We start from the raw sequence: 12,314 nt of genomic DNA on the forward strand, positions 1-12,314 counted from the left end.
GAATTTTGAGAGATTTTGAGAACGCTGCCGGGTTTTATGATATTAATAGAAGGATTATTTTGTTTGTTTTTATTCTGCTTATTTATTAACTTTGGCAGACATTATGAAATATTTTCAGGCCGTGATCCTAAATATATAAGTCAGGGACGTTCTCCATTAAATATACTTAGATTTTTTGGAGGGTGCGAATGGAAAATAGCAGGGCTACAGTTCAGTTGTCAGAAGATAACTAACAAGTTAGTCTGCAGAAACATTGCAGCCTTTGAAAATGGAAAAAGCATTCAGATTAGATGAACTATCAGATGAATGATATAAAGCATTTACAGTCTTATTGTAGGACAGTGGTGGCGAACCTTTTAGAGACAGAGTGCCCCAAACCCACTTATGTATCGACGGGTGCTGGGTCGTGGCAGACTGAGTGGTCGTGGCCAGGGAGGGCGTGGCCAGCTCGATGTTGCTCCTGGGGAGGGATGCCTGTGAGGGCTGGGCAGGGTTGGGGGAGATCCAGCGGCAAGAGGTGGGCAGGAGGGTGTCTTGCTCAGTTGGGGGGAAGGAGGCAGCTACACCCCCTCCCAAAGTCTGCCATCTCATGAAAGCAGGATGAAAACTCCCCCCAAAAAACAAGGAAAAAAGTTAATGGTTTTCTTTCCTGGGGGTGGGGGGCATGGGGGAAGGCTCCTGAGCCTCGCAGCTCTTTTGAGGGGGGAGGAAGAGAGTGGGGAGGGGCTGTGCTAGGATTGGGGCTCTTCGTGCTTTCCGCTGCCCGCCTGCACTCTTCTGCCAAAGATACTGTGGCTCCATTTGCCTGGCAGGGCAGGGGCACACTCGTGCTCGGGGATGCATGTGGGGATTCTGCCAGCCAGGCATGCCGGGATATCTCCCTTCAGGCTCCCACGGCCTCTCCCCCCTCCAGGCTGGGGATGGTTAGATTCCCCTCATGGACAGCACTGCACCCATCCCCAGCCAGCCCTCCTCCTCCTCCATCCTCCTGGTCTTTCTGCCGGTGGAGCGTGGCTTACTGAGCCTCTCCCTGCAAGCATCCTCGGGTGGAGGAGATGGGCAGCATCTGAGGCACAAGTGCCCAGGTGGGCAGCCACCGCAGCTCCGCTTGCCTGGCAGGGCAGGGGCGCACTCACGCATGGGGATGCACATGGAGCTGCTGCCTTGCTTTTTGTGCCGGGGCTGGGCTGGACTGGAGTGGGTGTGAAGCCTCCACACCACTTCTTCCCCTGCAGACATCGGAAGCGCCCACCCTGCCTACCCCTCATCCCAGTGCAGCTGCCACCGTCCCGCTCTCTCCAGCCCATCATTGACCAGCCGGGTGCGCCGACCTCAAGCCTTGGGCAGATGGAGGCCAGAGGGGAGCAAGAGCTCCAGCTGCCCAGCTCCTCCACCTGTGGTAGGAGGATGGAGGAGGAGGGCTGGTTGGGAATGGGCGCAGTGTTGCCCATTGGGGGGAATCTGACCAGCCCCAGCCTGGAGGGGGGAGAAGCTGAGGGAGCCCAAAGGGAGGCAGGAGTGGTGCTTGGGGGTAGCCACTCTCCCGCCTCTTCCCATGCTCCCACAGAAGGACTGGCTGGCTTTGGTGTCACCTGGGAAGGCCTGACTGTGCATTTGCTCAGCGGCGCTGGCGGGCTCTTCCTTCCTTCCTTCCTTCCTTCCTTCCTTCCTTCCTTCCTTCCTTCCTTCCTTCCCTCTTTTTTTCCTTCTCCCTCCCCTTCTTCCTTCCTTCCTCCCTCTCTCTCTCTCCCCCTTTCTCCAAAGTCCAAACTCATGTGTCCTCCTTCCGCCGCTAGCCTTCTGCAAAGCGCAAACAGACGCCGTGTCCTACTTGTCTTCTCCAAACTCATGGCCACCATCGCTTCTAAAGGCTGTCTGCTCGCTCACTCACTCTCTCGCTGCACTCCCGCCAAAACCTGCTTTTATAGGTTCCCCTCCCCCCCACCCAGCTCGTGCAGTTGTTCCCACAAGAGTGCTGCTGGATTCGGTTTCCCTGCCCTCTCCAGTTCCCACTAGTCAGGTGCACATGGAGAGAGGGAGGGGAATGTTCCTCTGGCATGCATGCTGACATAAAGGGCTCTGCATGCCCAGTCTGGCACGCATGCCATAGGTTCACCACCATGGTTGTAGGATGTTTATAATCAATCGTTGTATCTTTCTATATTTTCTTCATTGTTTTCTTCATAGTATGGTACAATATTATTAAAACCTGAGAAAGACATCATAAAATATATAAACTAATATTTCTGCTTCACGTGGACACTAAAATATTAAATATGATACTAGTCAAGAAGGTACAGAAAGTAATACCATCTTTAATTCACTCACTACATTTATAAAAAATATAGAAAATGTCTAACAATAGCTAACAGTTGATTGATAGTATGATATTGCCACAGATAAATTGGAAACAGCTGTTCCTCCTTTGTTAGATGATGAAAAGGCCTTTGATATGGTCTAGATCAGGGGTGTCAAACTGCCGGCCCGCGGGCCAGACACGTCACAACGAAACCACGCCCACCCCATTGCCGGCAATGGGGAAAAAGCTCCGATATGTCGCGCGACATCACGTGACATTGCGAGTTTGACATGCCTAGTCTAGATTGAATTTATGAAGTGCATTCTAAGAAGATAAAAGTTTTCACTGACTTACTGCTGGTATCTTCACCCAGTGTATAGAGTTATTATGAATGTATTTGTAATATAACCAATTAAGTTACTTTGTGACACCTGACAATAACCACCCTTGTCTCCTTTAATCTTCAATTTTGTTCTTCAGCTATTGGTTCTTTCAGTTGGACGGTTTCAAGATATTACAGGGGTGGTGTTGTCTGAGACAGAATATAAATTGTTCTTGTATACTAGTGACTTGATTATTTTATAACAATATTATTTATTATCTGGTTGTTCTATTACCTGGAATTGTTAAAATATGCTGCCTTTGGGATCCACTGTATCTGTTTATGATTATGTGCCATCAGATCAGTGCCAAGTATTGATGACCAAAGATTTCCTCCACAACTACTATATCTATATTTTATTATAAGAGATTAGGATTTACAATTTGTACAGACTCTGTAAAATACCTAAGTTTACATCTTTGTTGATATGTGTTGCAATATTTTGAATTAAATATGTGCAATTTTATGGTTAAAATGGCCATTAAAATTTTGCATATAATTAATATTATCAAAATAAATATTGTATTAAAATGGACATATACTCTAAGAATGATGCCAATGTTAATTCCTATTAGATATATTATTTAGATAGATGAATTAATGAGAACATTTCCTTGGCAAGCTGAAGCCCTCTAAATATCCTTTGCCCATTATAACCTACCAGTATATCATTGGCATTTGATTTGATGCTATTATTTTATTTTATTTTTTGGAATTAGACTTTTAATGATTAATTTCTTCTTTGGATCTACTTGGAGAGCAAGTGTGTAATAGCTCTGAAATCTTGGTATGTTTTAGAGTCTACATATACTAAAGTGCGATCCATTCTCTAACTCAATTTAGTTATTAATAGATAATAGTTGCACTTATTTATAGATAAGCAGTTATGTTTTCATCCCTAATTGGATGGGAAATTGATGCTGTGACATAACTCAAATTTGAAAATAGCAGAAGAGGTGTTTTATTGGAATGCTTCAGCTAAACAAGGAATTAACTCTTCAAATAAATTGCTTTCTAATCTTTAAGACTTTGACTGTTCACATGTTGAGTGTGGCTTATCTACAATATTTACTTGGCAATTAATACAATTGAAACATTTATCAGTTAAATAGTATGGCATGGATGTTCTAGCTTTAGCAGCTTCCATCCTCCCAGCTGTTTGAGGGGTATTTATTGGAACCCTCAAATAACGCTTACAAAGAGGTAGACATTCAATTTTTTATATTGCCATGGCCAGCCCTAGAAAACAGATCAGATCATTAAATGAACTCCAACATCAATACAGCTAAAGCTACTTTAATTGTGAATAGTATAAAGCAGAATCTTTATACCAAGTCTGATTGTGCTGTATTTCCTTTTCCTTCGTATACTCCTGTAAATTAAGGAAGCATGTGCCTGAACTGCTTTCAAATGTCATCTCATTGCTTTGGACTTAAAAAATGATTCACCTCTTTTAATTGATTAGATAATGGTTTTTACCTATTTCCATTACCTTCATTACTCTCCACAATTACATTATTTGGTCTTATCTTGCAATAGCGTTGTTTGTGTTTCAAATTACTACAACTCAGTATAACATTGGAAATAATTATTATAGCTAAGGATATTAATGTGATGTTGAATTACATTTCTAAAACTTGGAATAAGTTATCTCATAAAGATATTAGCTCTGTCAAGACATGGCATGACAAAGAGGATAATTTTACATTCAGTAACTGAAAATTCTTTTCCTGATTTTAAGGAAATGATTCAAGGTAAGAGTTAGCTATCTATTTTTGAAAAGTCTCTCTGCTCTAAAAATGAAAAAAATAAATAAATATGCATAGTGCTGTTAATGGTCCAAATATATTCATAGATTTAAGGATTACCGTAACTTGATTTTATATCATTATAAATCATTATCATATACATGCTTTTTGTTAATTAGTTTTTTCTTTTATATTTATTTCAATTAATGTTTTTTCTTGCTTATATAATCACTTCATTTTTTGTTGATGCCATTTTATATTTCACCATTACTTTTTTAAATTTATATTTTAATTTTTTTAATTACTTTTAAATAAAAGACATGATTTTTTATGATCTGAAGAGAAAAACCAAGTCTCTTTAGCCTTCTGGCTTAAAAAATAAATAAAATTGCAATCTTACTGTATACATATATTTATTAGCAAATAAAAATCTAAAGCCAATATACGTTTTAATGAAAAGTATGCTGAATTATACTGTTCTGCTGAAATGGAGATTGAGAATCAATAAGTTTGAATGAAGAACATCAGGATATGCTGTTGACTGACGATCATGTTAACATAGTCATCTGCTCCTTTGATTGGTCCTTTGGTTAAAAGGACATGTAGCAAAATCTCCATATAACTATGTGGCATATGTCATCCTAATTGTGTATTTTTTGTGTTGGAACATCAGGTTCTTTCACTCCCTTCCCCCAACTAGAAGCAGCTACAGTATTTACTTGCTTCTGGGAAGGGAAAGGAAGGAAGGAAGGAAGGAAGGAAGGAAGGAAGGAAGGAAGGAAGGAAGGAAGGAAGGAAGGAAGGAAGGAAGATTTCTGATGCTTCCTACTAGCTTCTCTCAAAGAAACTCAATGTGGAAGCCAGCAGGAAGTTCCTCCTGCTCCCATTGTTTTTTTTTGCACATTGTGTTTCTCTGTTTGGGTAAGGTCATCTCTCTGAAATAATGACCCAATGGGGCACGGGTTGTCTAGTTACATCAGCGTTTCCCAACCTTAGGAACTTGAAGATGCGTGGACTTCAACTCCCAGAATTCCCCAGCCAGCTATGCTGGCTGGGGAATTCTGGGAGTTGAAGTCCACGCATCTTCAAGTTCCTAAGGTTGGGAAACGCTGAGTTACATTATATTAGTTCTGTAGTTGTAGCCATATGCAAACCCATATCCTGCTCTCTTTTCCTCCCCATTACTGAGGATGATAGATTTCAAGATTCTTCTATTAAATAATGTCATCTAATGAGACCTTGGAAGCATGCCTTCTCTGTCACAGCACCTGTCTTGTCAATTGGCATAGCCTTCCCCCTTCCATTTGTATATGGCTTCTACCATAAAGACATTTTGAAAAGCATTAAAAACCAGTTTATTTTCCTAGGCCCTGGGATAAAATGGTGGCAAGCATCCATAAGGTTTGGATTAACTTTTCTGGTTATACATCTCTTTGTTCTGTTACTGTATAGTTCTGGATTTTACTGGTATAAAGCATTCAGTGTCACTGGGAGTAAGGTTTTTTAAAATAAATTTATGTAAATAAATAAAGTGGTGGTTTTTTTTAAAAAAAGTAATGATATAGATCAGAGGTCCCCAATCTTTTGGGCACCAGGGACCAGTTCCCTGGAGAGAGGTTTTTCCGTGGATCGGAGAGTGTGTGGTTTTGTGTACTGTCTACATCTCGTGGATGGAGTTTTGCTTGTTTGTGTGGACCGGTTGCTGGCATGCTGCGGATCGGTACTGATCCACGGACCGGGGGTTGGGGACCCCTGATGTAGATATTGAGGAACAGACTGAAATCAGTCCATCTGTGAGTGAACATTATCTTCAAGTTAGCAACAGAGGTCAATTTTAGGTGGAACATTTTTGCAAACAAGGAAGCCAGACAAAAGTTCGGGAAATTCTCAGATAGGTATTAATCCATGACCCTTTATGGATATGGAAGAAAACTTTCAGAACATAAGAAAAAGTATTTTAAAAGGGGAAAAAAGCAAGCATATGCTGAAAGAGTGAAAATTAAATATATGTCTCCTGATGTGTATTTAAATATGGATGGAACTTGTACTGGATATTTTTCTGTGCTTCTTCCTCCACCTAAGCTTTTGTGTCAGTTATCCAATTTATCTGCTAAAAAGAAAAAAAGCTTAAAAGACTGTAACCCAACTCCACAGTGACCTGTTTAATCCTGTCCTCTGCTACAGTATGAACTGAAAGACTTGCAGGGCAAACAATGGCTGCAAAACAGATAGAGCAGCAAGATGAGTATCTCCTTCTCTTTGTCTTAATTGCCTTTGATTTCTTGCGGAAGAGACCTGCCACTATTTTGGAAAGGTTGCACAGGCTTTGGGGGCATGTTGTAACAGTCCTTTTTTAAAGCGGAAGTTTTGAATTTCAGGGAATAATAGAATAATGCAACGGCTCCCCAACAAAACATCATGAAAGAATAATAATGTTCCTTGCTAACGCCAGAAAGTATAGAATTCTGGATCAACAATGAGAGACAGTGCCTTTGTATTAAGTAATGGAAGATTCCTAAAGGAAGAGCCAAGGCATCAAAGTTTCACAAGTGTGCATGTGTGTGTGTGTGTGTGTGTGTGTGTGTGTGTGTGATGTGTGCCTGTGTATATGTAATATGGGGATATTTCCAAAGAAAATTGCATGGTAACTTATTCCTTAGGTATTTTTTTTAAATAATTGATGTGTATTTATTCCAGCTGGTGGTAGCATCTAGCTGACCTTGATGATGCTCAGAATTGAACTTGGGTTGTTACTGGAAGAAAGATCACCAGAAAAGCCCAGGCGTATCTGTGGATTTTTTTTTAAAAAAATCTATATTACTGTCAGCAAAACCATGCTCAACTCAATAAAGTCTTTCCTTTTAAAAAAAGAAAAAAAAGGAAAAAAAGGAATAAGTTTAAGTGAATAATTTATCTGCATTGAGGGTTTACATACTTCAGTTATGGACAAAGGTTTCAATTTTACTTCTTTAATTAAAATTAAAAGATGGGAATTCATGCAAGTGTGCCAACTCTGGACTATCTATGAATTTATGCATTTATATCTATGAGTTTGTCTTTCCCTGATTTAGGAAACCCACCAACTTTACATATACACACATACATTTCTCCAGTGAATGTACATTTGGACCTTCAGAGCCAGCAAGCATTCATATATTGTGCAATGGGGACAAATCATGAATTTGTAGCCAATCAATGCATATACAGTATGTCAACTTTTGATGCAAACATGACAAATGGGGATATTAGTTAGATTATACTATGGATTTGTAAAGGGATCAATGTTTTAAAAGAAAACATGGGGGGGGGTTACTTACTGCAAGATACTGTAAGCTGGTGATCCCTCACTTTGTGGAGCTTTTATAAAAGTTCTATAGGACTGGTTGCAAAGAACCTTAACCACAATTTTCATTTAATGACAATACATTTATGAATCTTTGTCAAATTGTGTTTGATTGTATTTCTTAATTTAGAAAACAAAAAAATACCCTATAAATTAACTTGCATTGGCAAGATGTGAATCTTTTTTCATGTCCCTGTCTCTTGACCTACTATTCCAAGTACGGTAGTTTTCTGTAATGGGGTAAGTTTCTCCAGCACCTATATCGTTATACCTATTTTTATTTATTACACAAAAATGTTATATACATTTTTTTCAAAGTGCAGGAAAACACAGATGTTGGTATGTGAGTGCAGCCAATTTTCCTGTAAGCATGGAAATACATTGTATACTAAATTTATATTACAAATTTGAATGGAATTGACTATACATACATGTCTGTCTGCATCCTTGTGCAAATTAGAGATTGTCAGAACTCCCAAAACATAGACTGTGCCATGAGAAGGACCAGTAAGTATATGATACTCACTATAATACTCCACCAACCCCTTTTTTAAACTGATTAACAAAAAGATCTGTAACATCAGTTTTGCCCTTGGTCTGCCTATTTCATTTATTTCAGCAAGCGAGCAAGTATGTAGTTAGCTAGCTTTTATCAAGTAAGGTTTGGTTGCAAGAAGAAAAGACGAGACACCAAGAATTCTTTGTTCTGAGATAGAGAGCCTCTTTAAAACAAAGATTAAATGCACTTTGGGGAATTAAAACCAGAAACCTTTTTAATACCATAAGCTTGTTTTTTTTTGGTTTAAACTGGGATTACCTTGTATACTCATGGAGTATCACCATGCTGGAATGTGTATCTTAACCTAGAGCAAGGTTTCTCAGTCTTGGCCAACTTTAACATATGTGGACTTCAATTCCCAGAACTCCCAAGCCAGCTGTGTTCGCTGGAGAAGTCTGGGAGTTGAAGTCCACACATCTTATAGTTGCCAAGGTTGGGAAACCCTGGTCTAGAGCTCTTCTGATGTGCTAAAGTTGCCTCGGTTGTGGTGGATGTTCATGGATATATTTTTTTCTGACACATTTCCAGCTTTATTTAAAACATTCTTGAGATGTTGAGGTTGAAGTTTCCAAGTGTTTATTCTCTCAGGTGGAAAATATTCTCCTGGCTCTATCATCTCCCACTGCGAGGCACTTTCCACTCTATTGCTTTCATGTCAACCTTCAATACTCATCATATTTGAAAGATATCTTAAGAGAAGAATCAAATTTCCCAATCTCTGTGTAGCTTGGCTGTTCCAATCTGTAGTTAGTTTTCATATTCACTTAGCATCTATAGTGGGGGGGGGGGAATAGCCAGCTGCCAAGTTTCACTGAGGAAGAGAGGATTTCTCATGAAGCTCAGGCAAACAAGGATCTGTAATGGAAACCCTGCCCCACCTTTAATGCCTTGAGATTAGTCATGAACTCTTCAGTGTTAATTACCGTAGCCAAATAGCAACTTTAGTTCACTTGGGCTGCAGCCTAAAGAGTTATCTGAGAGATGCCTCAAAGGCCGGATATATTGGTTTCCCATCAAAGGTAAAAAAGGTCAGATTACATTGGCACCCTGGGAACTTGTGCAGGCCTTGCAACATTTCCTATAATCTTTGTTAGATGTCATGCACTCACTTGCACACAACCAATTATTAACTGATCGTTAATGTCAGGGTGTAATTCAGGAGTCACACTTATGTTTGAGTGACACAAAGCAGAGCAAAAGTGTAAGAAAGTTCCAGTGCATACAGCTGTGGGATCACTCAGATGACAAGAAAATGCTTTGTTGCAGCCTTCCCAATAGGGTATTTCCTGATATGTTGGGACAGCAACCACCACATGGCCAGAAATTCTAGAATTATATTCTAAAGGTGGTGGGAGAGTGCTGAGCTGGAAAAAACTGGTCTATTAAACAACAGTGAAGTTGCTAGGATTGGAGGACAAAGGTATCTCAATTCAACCTGGACTGCAAGCCAAACATGATTCTTTGGATGTAAACCCTATAGAGTTACATGTCAACATATGTGCCTAAAATTCAACTGCTAGGTACTAATACTTTTTGTGCCAGAGAACTGTACTATTAGATCTAGTGGTATGTGTACATGTGTGCTTTATTTATGTTTATCAGATAGCAACCTGCTATATCAGGCATGTCAAACTGCCTGCCCGCGGGTCAGATGCGTCACGCTGAAACCGCTCCCACCCCATTGCCAGCAATGGGGGAAAAGTCCTGATACGTCGTGCGATGTCACATGACATTGCGAGTTTGACATGCCTGTGCTATATTATATGCCAAAGAATAGCTCTTAAAGCTTAGGGAAAGGCAGTCTGTATGATATGGCATAAAAATTTGTGTAAGCCTGCATATGCATTGAGATATCTTTCTGGATAGTGGCCAAATGTTTGGAAACTTTTAAGGACATTTCACATAGAACATTTGGAGACTGCCTTGTGCAACTGTTTAAAAAAGATTGGTTCTATTGGAACCTACAGATGTTTACGTTTACGTTTTATTTAATTTATATACCGCCCTTCTCCCTGGGGACTCAGGGCGGTTCACAGGGCATATAAATAAAAATACAGTACTATACAAAAGTTAAAACAAAGATTAAATCAGTGCCCAAATTAAAAAACAATAATGCAATCTAAAATGACAATTTAAAACCCAGCTCCCCCATCAGGCCAGACCAGCCAATTCAAACAAATGGGTCTTCAGGCCACGACGGAAAGTTCGGAGGTCCGATGCCGTCCGGAGCTCCACCGGCAGTTGGTTCCACAAAGCCGGGGCACCCACAGAGAAGGCTCTCCCCCTGGGGGCCGCCAGTCGGCATTCCCTGACCGGAGGCACCCTGAGGAGGCCCTCTCTGTGGGAACGCACAGGGCGGAGGGGAGTTGAAGCCGGCAGCAGGTGGTCCCCGAGGTAACCCGGACCCATGCCATGTAGGGACTTAAAGATCATAACCAAGACCTTGAACCTCACCCGGAAGACAACTGTACAACTGTTTTTTAAAAAAAGGAGCTTCTTTCTTTTTTTAAAAAAAATCAAATTAAAATTGTGTTCAGATTGGATATTCATAAATGATAGCCTATTTTGGAAAATCCTTGCACCTGGATATATACTTTTCCTTGGAATATGACCCATTGAACTCAGTAACTCAGCTTTTCAACCTGTCACTCAAAAGAGGTTTTTTTTACTTTTCAGCACTGATGGAAATGCATCTAATATTGAAGGTTCAGCCTCACTCAAGGACAAATGTTGGCAAATTTCCTTTCCTTGAGATCATTTCAGCAACAAAAATAATGCTATTCTCAATGGATTATTGCTTAAAAGACTGACCATCCAAAGAAAAACTGTTGGGTTCCTAGAGCGAAAAAATTGTGATCATCATAGAATCACTTCAGAAGCTTACCTTGCAATATCAATGTACTTGAGGTTTGAGCTCTATTTCAGACAAAGGATGTCTATGGTGTACTGTTTGTGCTCTTGAAGGTTTTATTTTATTTTATTTTTTTAAAAAAACCTTTAGGGGAGAAGATTCTTCTGAAGCTTGGATTTCCCAGGACATCATGTAAAAAGTATGAAGGTGGCACCTCTTTGCACAAACAAAGCAAATGAGCTGAAGACCAGCTTTTTTCAGACAACTTAATATGTTATTCTCAAATAAATAATAGGTTGCTACACACTATGTTCACTAGTGATGTGATAATTTGAGGAAATTGTGTGACTTATTTGTGCTGGCTTTAGCTTCATATACAACACACACACAGTGCAATCAGCCGGTGCTCACTTACTGAGGCCACAGAAGCTTCATAAGTTTGGTCTTGTTATGTAAATCTTGCAAATATGCATAGATATTGACTATGGTCCTATATTTGGTATCTGGAGCAAGTTGAACTTAGTGGGATTTATTGCTGAATATAGGATGGACAGGATTATACTGAATAGAATAGAATAGAATAGAATAGAATAGAATAGGATGGGATCTTGGAGGTCTTCTAGTCCAGCCCCCTGCTCAAGCAGGAGAACCTATACCATCACAGACAGGTGAATGTCTAGACCAGGGGTATCAAACTCAATTTCATTGAGGGCCGCATCAGCATTGCGGTTGCCCTCAGGGGGCCGGGTGGGTATGGCCAGGGCCGGTGTGGCCTACTGGGTGGGCATGGCTAGAGTGCGTATGGCCTACTGGGTGGGCGTGGCCAGCTCTACATCGTTCGCATCAAGGGTGCCTATGGGGGCCTGGGCAGGAGTGGGACAGATCTGAGGGTCTCTGGCAGAAGGAGGGTCTCTGGGCCAGGGCCAAGGCAGTGGGGGCCGTTCCCTCACTGTTGCCAGGATGGCTTCGCGGGCCACATGAAACCACTTCGCGGGCCGGATCTGGCCCCCAGGCCTTGTGTTTGACATGTCTGGTCTAGACTCTTCTTAAAAATCTCCAGTGAGGGAGTGCCCATGATTTATGGGGGTAAGCTGTTCCACTGGTTGATTGTTCTCACTGTCAGGAAATTTCT

General features: G+C 40.8%; 1 long non-coding RNA gene across 2 annotated transcripts in view; it reads left to right on the forward strand.

Moving 5' to 3' along the window:
- Nucleotides 1-11,491, forward strand: part of LOC310633612 — a 35,922-nt gene extending 24,431 nt beyond the window's left edge. For both annotated transcript variants that reach the window (XR_014491039.1, XR_014491040.1), the window contains one exon: nucleotides 11,008-11,491. This is a non-coding gene — a long non-coding RNA (uncharacterized lncRNA). The remainder of the gene's footprint in view (nucleotides 1-11,007) is intronic.
- Nucleotides 11,492-12,314: the final 823 nt, after the last annotated feature.

The sequence above is a fragment of the Vipera ursinii genome, assembly GCF_947247035.1.
Source record: "Vipera ursinii genome assembly, chromosome: 2".
Classification (NCBI taxonomy): domain Eukaryota; kingdom Metazoa; phylum Chordata; class Lepidosauria; order Squamata; family Viperidae; genus Vipera; species Vipera ursinii.